This window comes from Vigna unguiculata, chromosome 11 (genome assembly GCF_037176805.1).
Source record: "Vigna unguiculata cultivar grain cowpea cultivar isolate G323 ecotype 2 chromosome 11, ASM3717680v1, whole genome shotgun sequence".
Classification (NCBI taxonomy): Eukaryota; Viridiplantae; Streptophyta; class Magnoliopsida; order Fabales; family Fabaceae; genus Vigna; species Vigna unguiculata.
The window spans coordinates 44,213,303-44,227,529 of NC_140802.1; positions in this window are offsets into that span (position 1 = coordinate 44,213,303).

Here is a 14,227-nt window from a genome sequence, read left to right on the forward strand (position 1 = left end):
TATTTCAGAAAATAAAATAGAGTTAAAAAATGGGAATGATAATATTATTGTCTAAAACTATAATAACACTAATGTTATCTTAAGAATCTAGTAATAAAAATAAGTTTTTTTTTTTCTCTAGATAGTCTGTACATGAAAAGCAAATAACATGTCAATTGTAGTATTTTCTATTTTCTATGTTTTACATTTAGATGTTTAAAACAATGCAAATATATATCTTGAGAAAAGTACTACTAATGCGGTTTATAAATATTATAACAAAGTGACTATATGTATTTCTTAAAAAATGTATTTTGAGGATAAAATCATAAAAGAAAATACGTAGTGTACTTTTTATTTATGTAAATTGTGGTTTTAGTCTGTTTAATTTTTAGTTTTGTTTTGCATTATGTTAAATCAGTTTATAAAAAATAAAAAGTCTTATGGGTCTTGTAATTATCTGTTTAACTTTTTTGTGCATATTTTAACCTGGTTTCCTTTCTCATTCTTCAATAATAAAAAAGGGAAAATCTCTTCCTTGCAACAAAATAATGCTTTTTACTTTATGCTAACTTCGAAACAAGTTGCAACTTTTTTATTAGTTCTTTTGATTTGAGTAACCTCTTTTTCATGATAAATGCTTCAAAGAGAGGCAATCAATGGTATTCCCGCGTGAGATCATGTTCATGCATGTCCACTAATTCTTGCATTTTAATTATTACTTGGTTGTCCACACTTTAAGGGTATATTATGCAAAAAAAAAAAATACATGTAAGGAAAATTCGATTCCAGATTTTAAAAATTTTAATTATTACATAGACACGTAAGAAACAGAAGTATTATTATAATTTTATTTTGTCTCATGTTCAATGTTTTCATAGTGGTTGTTGTCTTTATTAATTAAGAACATGCGTTTCAAGAAAAAATCCCTGAGTTTGTGAATCGTGTTTGGTGGATTCATATTTATAATTACACTCCAAACTTCAAATTTGTCGAGTTAGATATAATTTATCTTCATCAAAAATATATGATTTAATAGAACTACGGAACACAAGTGTTGTTCAACTTGTTTGTGTATATATTTTTAAAATATTTATTTTGAAATATAAGTGGATGATGTTTGGCTATTGTTACAAAATATTTTCTATTTTTTTTATTGGGACTTTCAATTATTTTGTTACTACCATGGTATTTTGATACGACAAACATTGTGTTTCATGTTTTAATTATTTATTTTTACAAAACAAATTTAAAAAGACTTTTTTTTACTGAACTTGATAATGAATTTACAAGTTCTTTCATGAAAAGTGAGTTTTTTTCGGTGTTGGATGAATTTATGTGTTGATATTTTAGGATTTTTGTATTGTGTGGTACATTATTTGTATGATTCGGAGAGTAAAGCGATGAAAGATTTGATGTTCCTTATAATCACATATTTAGCAAACAAAATGTGTATATTTTTATTTATTTTTTTCTATTTCCAAAACACAATAAATTCATTACCAATTTATACTCAGTTATAACAATAGTGTTTGTATACATCAATTGTTATTTATTCAACAATTTATATCATTATACACTTTTAATGTGTGGTATGTAAATCACAATATTAACTTTTTATTTGTAATTTTTTTAAATTCAACAAATTAGGATCATGTGTTATAAAATAATTAGGCAGTTTCCTTAAAAGGTAAATTATAATTTTTATTTATTATACACAATTGCTACATATTATTTTTTTTGTTTGCATGTATATTAACAAAAAATTTATCTTCTTATAAATGGGAGAGAAGTTGAACCACGACCTAAACATCAATATTTATTGGATTAAATATGTTTTTTGTCGTTATCTTTCGATGAAAATTGTAATTAATTCCTCTTTGAAATTTTGACTTAACTTAGTTCTCAAACTTTAGATATACATGTGAATTTAATCATTTTAACTAAATTTTATGAAGTTAATTTGACGTTTGGAACGCGGTTCTCACCTAACATTCAACTAATATTAAAGCGAAAATGTATCAAATAGTGTAAACAATTCAAATGCTATAATGAAATACGTTCGGAACGCCGAATAAACTTAACAATATTTGGTTAAAATTACTAAATTCAGGCATTTCTAAAGTTGAAGGACTAAAAAGTCAAAATTTTGAAGAGAGACTAATTTTAAATTTCACCAAAAGTTAATGGATAAAAAACATATTTAACTCATTTATTTGATAACGCACACATCCACATACACCTGCACGCACACACACACACATCGACCCACCCACTCACACACACACACCCACCTACATGCATGCACACACCTATGCGCATCCATATTTACACTACCAGTTTACATATATCATTAATTTATGTCATAATTCAAATATTTGAAAATTGTGTATTGATGTGAATGTTGAAACTCTTAACAATCATGAAATTCATACTCAAGATCAAAGGGATGCCTAAGACCCAATACAAGGTTTAGTAGGGCTCATGACAACAGCAAGAACTAAACTGGCTTAGTAAACTTTGCAAATGATGATGGATAATCTAATGGATGTGCAGTTGCATGAGGAGGACCAAATGGAGAAGTGTTGCTTACATGTGTTATTTGTTTTGAATGAGAACAAGAGACCCAGTTGCTATATTTGAATAAAAAACAAAATCTTATTTATGTTGTTTTTATATTCTAAAAAAGGTATAAATGATTTCGTGAAGGAAGGATAGACATAATGTTCTAATTATCATTTGAAGTGAGAAAAATTATGTATTACAGTTCTTCCCTAAATAATTTTTATCTCATATAGAATTTGTATTTGTTATGGTGATCTTCAAGACTTACCAAATCTCATTGTTTGTGACACCTGTTTTTATGTTTTTTTTTTTCGTTTATTATCTGTTCTACATGTCAAAATTTGTATTTTCCAATTCTTTAAGTGTTGGGATAGTGTTGTCGCACCTGTGTTTCCACTGGTGTGTTAAAGTATATTTAATTATGATGGAAGTATAATTATGTTGAATATTATTGAAATCATATAATTATGTTGAATATTATTGAAATCATATAATATATATGGTAAATTAATTAAATAGTTTAATTACTCGGATGGTCCCACTTTGGTAGGGGTGTGTGAATCTGGTTTTCGCTTTTTAAAAAATCTTAATTGAATCCAAACTTTTAAAAAATTACCTCAATTAATTTTTAGTATCACATGTGATATTGTTAATGTCACATGGTAGTCTCATTGCCAAAATATAGTGGTAAAATTAATTTTATTAAATATTTTTTAATAAAAAATATTAATATAATATTTAAACAAATATTATATTTGGTCTTAAATTAAGAAGAGACAATATTATTTTATTTAAAAAGATAATAATAATTAATAACATGAGTTAATATCCAATAATACAATATATTAAAAAAATATTTTTAATAACAAATGTTTATAAAAATAATAATAATTTTGATATAAAATTAAAAGTAAGCAATATTAATTTATTTTTATGAAACAAAACTGAATTACCATACTCTGTTAGTATAAATTATTTTTAGGTTCCGAATTTTGGGTGGCCAAACAAAAAATATAAATAAATATTATACAAAATAAAAATATACAAGTCCACCGAGGAGAGATGAGTGCAGACCCGTGACATGAAAGAAGCCGTAAGTAAAATTAATTGGAAAGAGGTCAAACGTAGTCAGAAAAACTGAAAATGTCTGAGAAATGGCAGAAAACAACATTGCATGTTTTTGGCAACCAAAGAAACTTGGGATTGAGTCGAAAGGTTTTCGAAAATGTGCAGGATTTACCCATCATAAGTTCAAATCAACTTCTGATTTGTGCCACTATGCTACATTCCAACATATATGTTCTGTCACAATCGACATAACACTTCAACATGCTCTCTATATATCATTCAAATGCTTTCTTCTACCACTATTTTTGTTTTATCACAAGTTGCCACTATTTTTTTATTTTTTTCTAATGACTTACTATTTTCATATCTTTTTATATTTGTTTTCTTCATACAAAAATAAGCATTTTCATCACTACATCCAGGGGCTAACTTGTTAAAAAGAATGCATATAATAAGTAAATATCATATAACATTTTAAATAATAGTTATATCAGTCATTTATAAAACAAAAATAACATATTTAAATAAGAAATAGACAAACTACTTCTTTTAAGTTTTTACCATGCTCTTTAATTTTTTAAAGTACATTTTTCTCCCATGAGGCAAAGTCCCTCTCTAGATAATATATTATTTTCTTAATTAAAATTTTATTATATGTTTTTGTAAATAATACAATAATTTTTGTGTGATAAATATTTCTCTAAACAATCTCAACTACATTGTATATTAAGAGTCATATAAAATATTATATTTAAATTTTTTACAAGAAGACAATGGAAATTGTTGATATCTATCTTAATTTGCATGTTTCACTGGTGAATCAGATTCAGATCATTAAAATTATCAATAATTTCTTAAAAATGTTTATTGTTTTATTGAGACCTCATATTGAGTCCATTAAATAGTTTATAATTTAAAATATTGTAACTTAATACCAAATTCAATGGCTTAACAATTAAGTCATAATATATATATATATATATATATATATATATATATATATATATATATATTGGTATCCCATAATTTTCCATTGACCCACTTGCTTACATTTTAGAATTAGTCTTTGATAGTGTAAAAAAGTGTAAAAAATACATTAGCTGAGGATAATTGTGAGGGGAACAGAAAGTTGAAGCCCATGAATAAACTTGTCATGATACATTTTGAGCTATTTTTTCACCTCCAAATTTGAACATTAATTTCCGAAAAAAATTGTATTTCATAATGTATAATTTAAAATATAATGTTTTATATTTTAAATTATATATTCTAAAGTAGAAAAAAACATTATATATTACATAATGTGAAATATATTTATAATCTGAATTATGTATAATATTAAAATATAAATTTTATACTTAAATTGTATATTATGAAATACAAGAATTCGTGTCTGGACTGTATATTGTAGAATATAAAATAAATATTCATTTTGAATCCTAAATTTAAAAAATTACATTTCAGTGGGTAAACTATAATATACAAATTTGTAAGGGTGTAAGAAGAAATTTTTGGAGACTCAGGAAAGGGTCTAAATTTATTGTAATTGTGGTAATCCAGCCATATAGCCCAATACATTCACAATTGGGCCTCAAATTCAAATATTAAAACGAACAGACAAGGCTTTTCCAGCCCGTTTATTTGAAGAAGGTGGAGTGTGTGATTTACGTTTATCTCTCTTGCATGACATATAATTAAACACTATTATTATTTTCAACTCAAATACTTTAATGATGTCACGTAAAGGATGATTGAGAGAAAGTTATGAAAATATATCCTAACACTTCTATCCACTGTAAAATAATAGCATATATGTTAAAAATTCATTACTTTTCGTAATAGTGATATAAAAAACCATATAATTTATAATGATTAACTATATATCTTTAACTTCACTTCAACTTGGGTAATTGCAATTCGATAAGGACTTAACTATTTTTAATTTTATCTAATCTTGGAAATATTCAATTTAATGATAACTTGAATATTCAACTTCTATTCACATAAAGTTTTTAAAATTAAAATTCATCTATCAACCTTACCGTTAAAGCCTTATTAACTTTTTTGGCCCATTTTATTTATTTTTTGTGTGCGGACTCTGTGGGCAGTTTTTACTTCCTGATATTTCTTCGTGTACCCTATATTTTCTTTTAATTTTATTTTACTCTTTTTATATTATACAATTCAGAATTATTTCTTTTGTTGGAAAATTTTTTTTCGGATTGCACAATATATAAGTAAAAAATTTATAGATTGTGTGATGCGAAGTCAAATGATTTCTGAATAGTATAATTAGAAAGTTATTTTCTCGAGAAAAAACTAACTTCTAATTGTATCTTTCAAATTACACCATCTTCATTTTTGTCTTTTGAATTATGGAATCTGAAAACTATTTAAAATGTGTTTCAGATTGTATAATAGAAAAGTTATTTTTTATTTCCAAATTAGACCATTCAAAAGTCAAAAAGTTATCTCAAAATTGTACGATTCATAAAAGGTAAAATTAAAAAAGAAAAATTATGAAGGTGCAGGAAGAAATACATGGAAGTGCATAATCTACTACCTGGGCCAGGCCCAGTGGAATGAGTTCCCTCGTTATTTTTAGTATACTTTGAAATTTAAATTTGATAGAAGTTAAACAGCCATTATTATATAATTATATAATAATTCTGTGTGATATTTTCAGTGAATTATAACAATCGTATCCGTGTGTGAACATGATCTATAAGCTGAAGTATAACACAAGTTTACAACAAAAATTTGGATTAAATATACAAAAATATTGTATATGAAATATTGTCTATTTTAAAGACTAAAAATTTATCATAATTTTCTCTCTAAAAAGCGTCTCAAATAATAGAAAAAAATCTTTTACCTGAACTTTTAAATGATACCAGACCGTCAAAACAATTGTTTTTCAACCAACTTCTTTTCTATCATAATTTAGAATTAGATTTGTCAAAATCAAATTCTAACTTAAACTATTTACATAAATATTTAACACAATATACTATCTAATTAATCTTTTAATCTACATATAGTATTTAGTGAAAAAGTCCAGAAAATGAGAAAGGGACTAACATTTGGCATAGCACAGACAAGGTTATTGAAATTGAAAGACCGAAAATTGTGCATGATTGACAGAAAACATCATAGAGAGTGACCATAACATCGTTGTCCACAACATAGAATTGTCGTTTTCTTGAGAAATTGTCCTGAACATTTTATTTTGTGGTTGGTGCAGTACACTAAATGCAATAATATTTTTAACATTGCCTTCACTGATAAGAAAAGCATGCATAAATATACACACACATATATGGGTGGTTGCAATTGCAATTCATCACACACTCAAAGCCAAAATTTTCTCTTTCTTTCTTCTGTGTCTTTGTCCACTTTCTACCTTTTACCTTTTCAATTACCAAATGCATGGTCTTAGCAGATTTAAATCTATGCCCTGTGTTGTTTGACCATTAATTAATAATAATTAAAAGGAAAATTTTTCATGATGCATGGTCACCATAGAAATATCATTGGACCTGTTATTACATCATTGATGTTCTAGAAAGTTGAAATCATGTTGAAGAATTAATGGTGACGTGTAGAAGAGACCCAAGATTTTAGTGGTGGAAAGAAAAAGAAACAAGCCATGGATGAAAATTATGGGAAGAAAATAACAGAGTTTACTTTCAGAATCTTGTTGCGGTAAAAATCCAAAACCGAGACCCAACAATCATGTAGTTTTGTGACAATTAGATTGTTATTTAATTGAGTCAAATGTTGTTTTTTCTTCACTTCAAAATGTAGAATATGATTATTGATTATTTTTCTTTTACAAAGTAAACTAAAAAGATAAGAATTTCATGCGATCGAGAAAGAATGTCCATAATCTAGGATATTCATGGACACCGACGAACCCATAATTTTTAGTATGAACTTCATTTTGTTAAAATTATCATTAAATATTTCGAAAAAATATTTTATCCTTAATTTTTTTAATTTTGCTATGTCTAATTTTACTGGTCTTAATTATTCAAATGATTAAATATATTTTTGTTCCTTAATTTTTGTAGTAAATTTTGAAATTAGTCTATTTTAAAATTTTAAATCAATTTAGTCATTTATATTTTGAAATACGTGTATTTAATCTTTTTAATCAAATTTTATTAAGTTTATTTAATATTTTGTATGTATTTCAAAATTGTATTTGAGTTGTTTATACTGTTTGACACATTTTTGTTTTAATGTTAAGTCAAATACTATTATGAAACACGTTTGAAATGTTAAATTCACGTATTTCGAGAAATGAATGACTAAATTGATTTTAAATTTTAAAATAGACTAATTCTAAAATTCAACCAAAATTAAGGGACCAGGAATATATTTAACACTTATTTAAAAGATAAATTGATTGATATAATTATTAAATTACATAATAATAATAATAAATTTATATTATTTCAAAACTAAATTGTTCATTAAAATCTTAGGTCCATCATTGTTCAGGTATGTCTCCAGTATTATTAAATACATGTATATCTAACTTAGAAAACAAATGGTAAACTGAAAACGACATGCATCATTTGAGTGATTTTTTTTCTTAAGTAAAATTATTTTATCAAATATTTAATCAAACGGCTTCTACCTAATTTATTTTTGGGAATAATACATTATGATGTTTGAAGTTAAATAAGAAGTTAAAGAGTGAAGGGTAATATTGGAAAAGCAGGTGTGATGAGAAGGTGGTGGGGCCCAGATCTGAAAAGCGAGATTGAATTGGTAGGACACACCAACCAAGGCTACATCCCATCCTGGGTCGCAGTATTTTATATTTTAATTAATTAATTATGATTTTCTGAATTCAAAAGTGACTCGTGTCAGAACATTACCGAGTCTAGATTCTGCACTCAACTTAGTGGCGCGTTCTTGCCACTCGCCACTCTCCTACCGTCTGTGTTGTGTAAGCGCTCCCTCTTGCGTGTGGGCGACAACGACATTTCGTGCCCACCAGGCAAGAATATGGAACCAAGTGTCACGCGCACCACCAACAGCCCTGCACTCGCGTGTATGCCACTGTACATGGTAGACAACATATATATATATATATATATATATATATATATATATATATATATATATATATATATATATATATATATATATATATATATATATATATATATAAATTATTTTTTGTATGTATAAGTTTTTTATTAGGTTTAATTAATTTTGTTCAAATGTCTATATCCGTTTTTAAAAAGTCGTTAATGGAGTCTTTTGAAAATATATTTTAATTAGATTTTTTTTAAAATATTATTAAAATTGTTAATTTTATTTATAAATTTTATTATTAAATTTTAATATAAATATTAATACTTAATTTTATAAGTTATTTTAAATATCAATATTATTAATGGAGTTAATAATTCTCTTGTTTGAAAAGAATCTAATTGAAATATCTTTTTAAAATTGTGGACTCAATTGATATTTTTTAAAATTGGATTCTAAACTAACACATCCAAACAAAAATGGATATCATAATTTGGCTTGTACCTTTTATAATGTCGATTAAAAATGAAAATTAATTATACTTTGTTGAAAACAATTTTGACAAAAAATAGTTTAAAAACATTTTTGAGAGAGATTCAAATTTGGACTACTAATACATTCTTAAATTAATGATATTAAGTCTAATTTAACTTCCGTATTTTTATTACAGATTAAATGTGAAAATTAAGAAAAATTTATTATGAAAGATCCAATAAATTTAAATATTGAATATGAGAATTTGGCCATTTCTCGTATTATGTATTATATATTTTTTTAAATTAATATAAAATTTTAAAAGAATAATAATAGTTAAAAACGTTTTATTAGCAAAAAGAGCAGCCCTTCTTTGAAATGTAATTTGTTTGAAATGAGTATGAATTAGATAGTTGAAAATTTATATTATAGACATAATATAATATTTTGGTATCTTCTAAATTTGTGTATTATTTGAAACCAGGATTAAAAAAGCTCAGAGTTGACATGCTCGTATTAAATTATATTCCTAGTATTGTATACGGGGATACTTAGATGTAGAATTTACAACATAAACATGTCTGGTTTGAGGTTGAAGCATGAGTACTAGGTGATATTTCGTATTGCGATGTTGATTTGTTTCAAAATTGAACTGTTTCTTCAAATATTTGGTCAGATTTGTGGTACCGAATGTGACAATTTTTCGTACTATAATTGTATACTTGTACATTTCAAAACGGATGGTAATGACATTTGCCTAATAGGATTGGGATAGATTCTTTCACTCACGTAATATTTTATTTAGGAAAAAAACAATAAAAATTAAAGGAAAAGAAACAAAAGATTTTATAAATTATTTGGTTGGTGTTCTCGGACAAACACATAATTACATTTCATCACAATATATAAAAAATAAACATAAATTGATATTTTAATTAAGGTTAGATATATTTTTGGTTCTTTAAGTTTTAGTGAAATTTAGAATTAGTCATTTTTCAAAAGTTTGACCCATTTAGTTTTTCATTTTTAAAAATGTGTGAATTTAGTCATTTTAACCAAATTTTGTTAAGTTTATATGATGTTTCAAGCGCATTTAAAGATAATATTTGAATTATTTACACCGTTTGACGCATTTTTGTTTTTAGGTTAACTCAAATATTATCATAAGATGCGTTTAAATTGTCAAATAAACTTAACAAAATTTGGTAAGAATGATCACACATTTATAAAGATTAATGACTAAATTGATATAAAGTTTGGAAGAGAGACTAATTCCAAAATTCATTTAAACTTCAACAACCACAAACATATTTAACCATATTAATTATTAACGTTGGTTTTCTTTCGAAAATATACAGTTTGTGTTGGGAATAGTCAAAGTGTGAGTCAAAGTTCTACATTAGATAGAAAAGACAAAGTCAAACACTATATAAGAATAAAGACCCATAACAACATTGCCTTAAGGTTTTGGAGTTAAAGTAGTGTCTAAAATCTTATATGTGTAAGACTAATGAAATATAACTATATATGCCAATAACAATCTCTCAATAATTATGCCATAACCATAACTATGTCATGATTATAACCATAACCCATAACATATAACCCATAACATATGAAACATGACCCAACAATTTTTTACCCATCTTCTCCTCCCCTCTCTTTTATACATTTGTATTTCAGAGTTTCCATATTAATACTTTATCTTTAAAGATAATATTATAGTTGATTTTTTTTATTAGTTGAGTAATATTCACCACTCATACATATTAAAAAGAAAATAGTTAAGTGTTTAAATTTTATTAATCTTTCAGCATTTTATTTTTTAAAAACTCCCCTCTCAGTGTGATGTTATAGATTCCATAAAAAATTATAAAACATATTTGTATCAAACAAAAATTTCATATCATCATCGTTCGTATCCTCTCAACATGTCTTCATATCTGTATTTATTATGATTATCATTTATGATTATATTTTTATTATTATTAAACTATTATCACTATTATCTTTATTGAAAAAAATAATAATAAATCAATGTTGGATATTAATGATAATAATAATTTAATGAAAGTTTTTTACAATTTCAACCATGAGTTTTTTTCAAATGATTTATTGTTCAAATAAAATATTAAAAGTCCTCCTTTTAAAGCGAACCTCCTTCCTTATACAGTTGAAAACTTGAAAGACTTTGTTCATTTTACAATTACTATTACCATACATACAAAATTTTTGAGTTTATACAACATTGTTAGTCAATAATTTTGGCAATTAGTATGAAAATATAATGCATTCGAGTTCAAAAACTTGTACTAATAATCCCAAAACAAATTTAAGTTCCAAAACAGTAGAATTTGAAGAAAAATTACCAACAATTGAAAATTTTGTAAGTAAAACTACACTAAACCAAAATACTTTAAAGACTTTTTTATTTAATTAGTAATACCATTATTGTTATTTAAACAAATATAAAAATATTTTAATATAATAAACTAAACACCACATAAATATAACAGTTCATAAATATTTTAATATAATATTCTAAGTCTCGCAAATATCTATTATGGTTATCTAACTTGAAAAAATGTTTTAAAAAAGATGTTAGTTCACTGAATCTAGCATTTTTTTAAAATGTACGGAAAATGTGCACAAGTGGCTCTGCCTTGTTTTAAAAAAAAAAAACCACATTTAATGGATTTAACATTTGTTCCCATTATACATTTTCAAGAAAAAATGAATGAAAAATAAATTACACTCATACTTAAAAAAAGGTAAGACAAAAAAATATGTATGTTTTGCTTAATTTTCTCTCTCATTTATTCTACCAAACTACTGCTTCCCCTTTCATTCATTACTTTTTTTTTTCTTTCTCTACTTCAACCAAATTAACTATTACATAAATATACTTTATAAAATAACTTAATATAATTTTTTAAAATAATTAGTGTATTTCTAGAAAAAATCATTTTTCAAGTAATCAAAAGGTTAGATTAAAATTTAATTTTTAAGTAATATCAAATTAATAATAAAAGAGTGATTTGTACATTTTTTTGTTGTTAAGGTTAAACATACCATTTTTGAAAAAAATTTCCTTTGGACTGACGAACACTAGAAAAGTGGAGGATCATTTAATTGGTCCGACATATGATTGTGTTGTGAGAGAGGATTTCACTCTCTGATGGACCACTCATTCACTCAAAAAGATAAAATAAGTTACTTAGTCCAACCAATCTCAACTAAAATAATTTATGTTGCACATAAGCACATGTTGTCACATAAATGATATCCTGACCAAATTGAATCTATAATGCAAATAAGAATATTAATCGGGGTAGATAGGGTATGAGTAGTAGTTTTTTCCTATTATACTTGTTAGATAAATATTTACTTCGTGCTCGTATTTATATTCGTTGGATATTTGTTATGTAGGTACTCGCTTAATTCTTTAATATATACGGATACCCGCGAATATTTAAAAAAAATAAAAAAAATATTTAATAACATATTTTAATCGTAAATTCAAATAAAATATAATACATAACATTCATAACTTTTAAACAAAGTCCAAGTAACTCATTTAAATAGTGTTGAATGAGAATTTATAAAAATTATATTATTTTAAAAATAATTGATAAAAAAAATAACTCATTCAAAATCAATATGTTAATATTTTAATCATGTTTTTTTTTTTATTTAAATTATAGTATAGCAGGGGTACAAGTATAACGAATACAGATATTATGATACCCGTACCCACCCCGTTAACATGCGGGTATTAAAACCTGTTACTTGTTATCCGTTACCCGCAAGTATCCATTTAAAATATTTATTTCCTACCGCACGCGGGTTTTATCCGCGGATACCCGCGAATACAACTATTTTTTACATCCCTAAATGCAAACAAATAAAATAAGTGTATTTTATGTCAATATAAGACATTTCTATTTTACATGATGAATATTTTTTATTATTACGAATAATTTCCTTGACATTATTCTTTCTCAAAATAAATTATTATTTTGTATTTTAAAATATTAGATTTTCCATTTTAAAACCACTTTTCTTTAAATTTGAACTTTTAAATTGAAGAATTTAATGTATAATATTGAAACATTTTCAGCTTTTCCGATTACAAGATTAATTAATTAACTTCATTTTATATAACCATTAATTTTCTCTCGTTTCAACGGTTTATACTCACTTTTTTAACAATATTCTTTTAAAATTTAAATATTTTTCATTTTGCTAATTTTAAAAAGTGGAAACTTTGTTGTTATTGATTATTTTACTTGGTTTGATATTAAAAAAAAAACACTTAAACTAGAGAAAAAAGATAAATTGTTCCTTAACATATAGTTGTTAACAGGCCCAAGTGTTGGTTTATAGGAAAGATAAGATATAAATTTCTTTCTCCTTTGTAAATTTTGATACTCAAACGACTAATTAATTGTTTGATTTAGTATTGATTCTCTTCAATCAAAGTCGAATAATCATTATTCCGTCCTAACTAATACCACTTAAACAAACATAAATATGCTTCACTAGAACGAATTTTCTTTGTGGTTTAAAGTATGTTTTAAAATATTATAATTCTTTTTTGGATTTTTATAAATATGAAAATAAATGCATAAAATGATATTATATTAGTTAGATTTACAAATGGTGTAATTAGTTATATTTGATTAATGAAAAGGTGATAATTATCCAAGTGATAATAAGTGCAACATAGTATCATAATTTCTTTTGTACTATTCTTTAAGCGAGTAGATTACACTTTTTTCATAATTCTCTGTAAAATTAAGAATATGACTGATATAACCATATTAACTAATGTGATGACTTACATAATGATTAAATGTTATAAAAGTTGTGTAATTGATTCTATAGTCTATGAGTCGTGGATATATCAAAAACGGATTTTTCTTTTTCTTTCATCAAATTTAAAGAATATTAGTTTGATAGAATGTATCTTGATACAAAATGACAAAAAGAAATTATATTACTTTTATGTATATAGTAAATATTTATATACGCGTTTGACACACTCTTAATATATCTTTTTTCATAATATATGACAAAACAAAATATAATT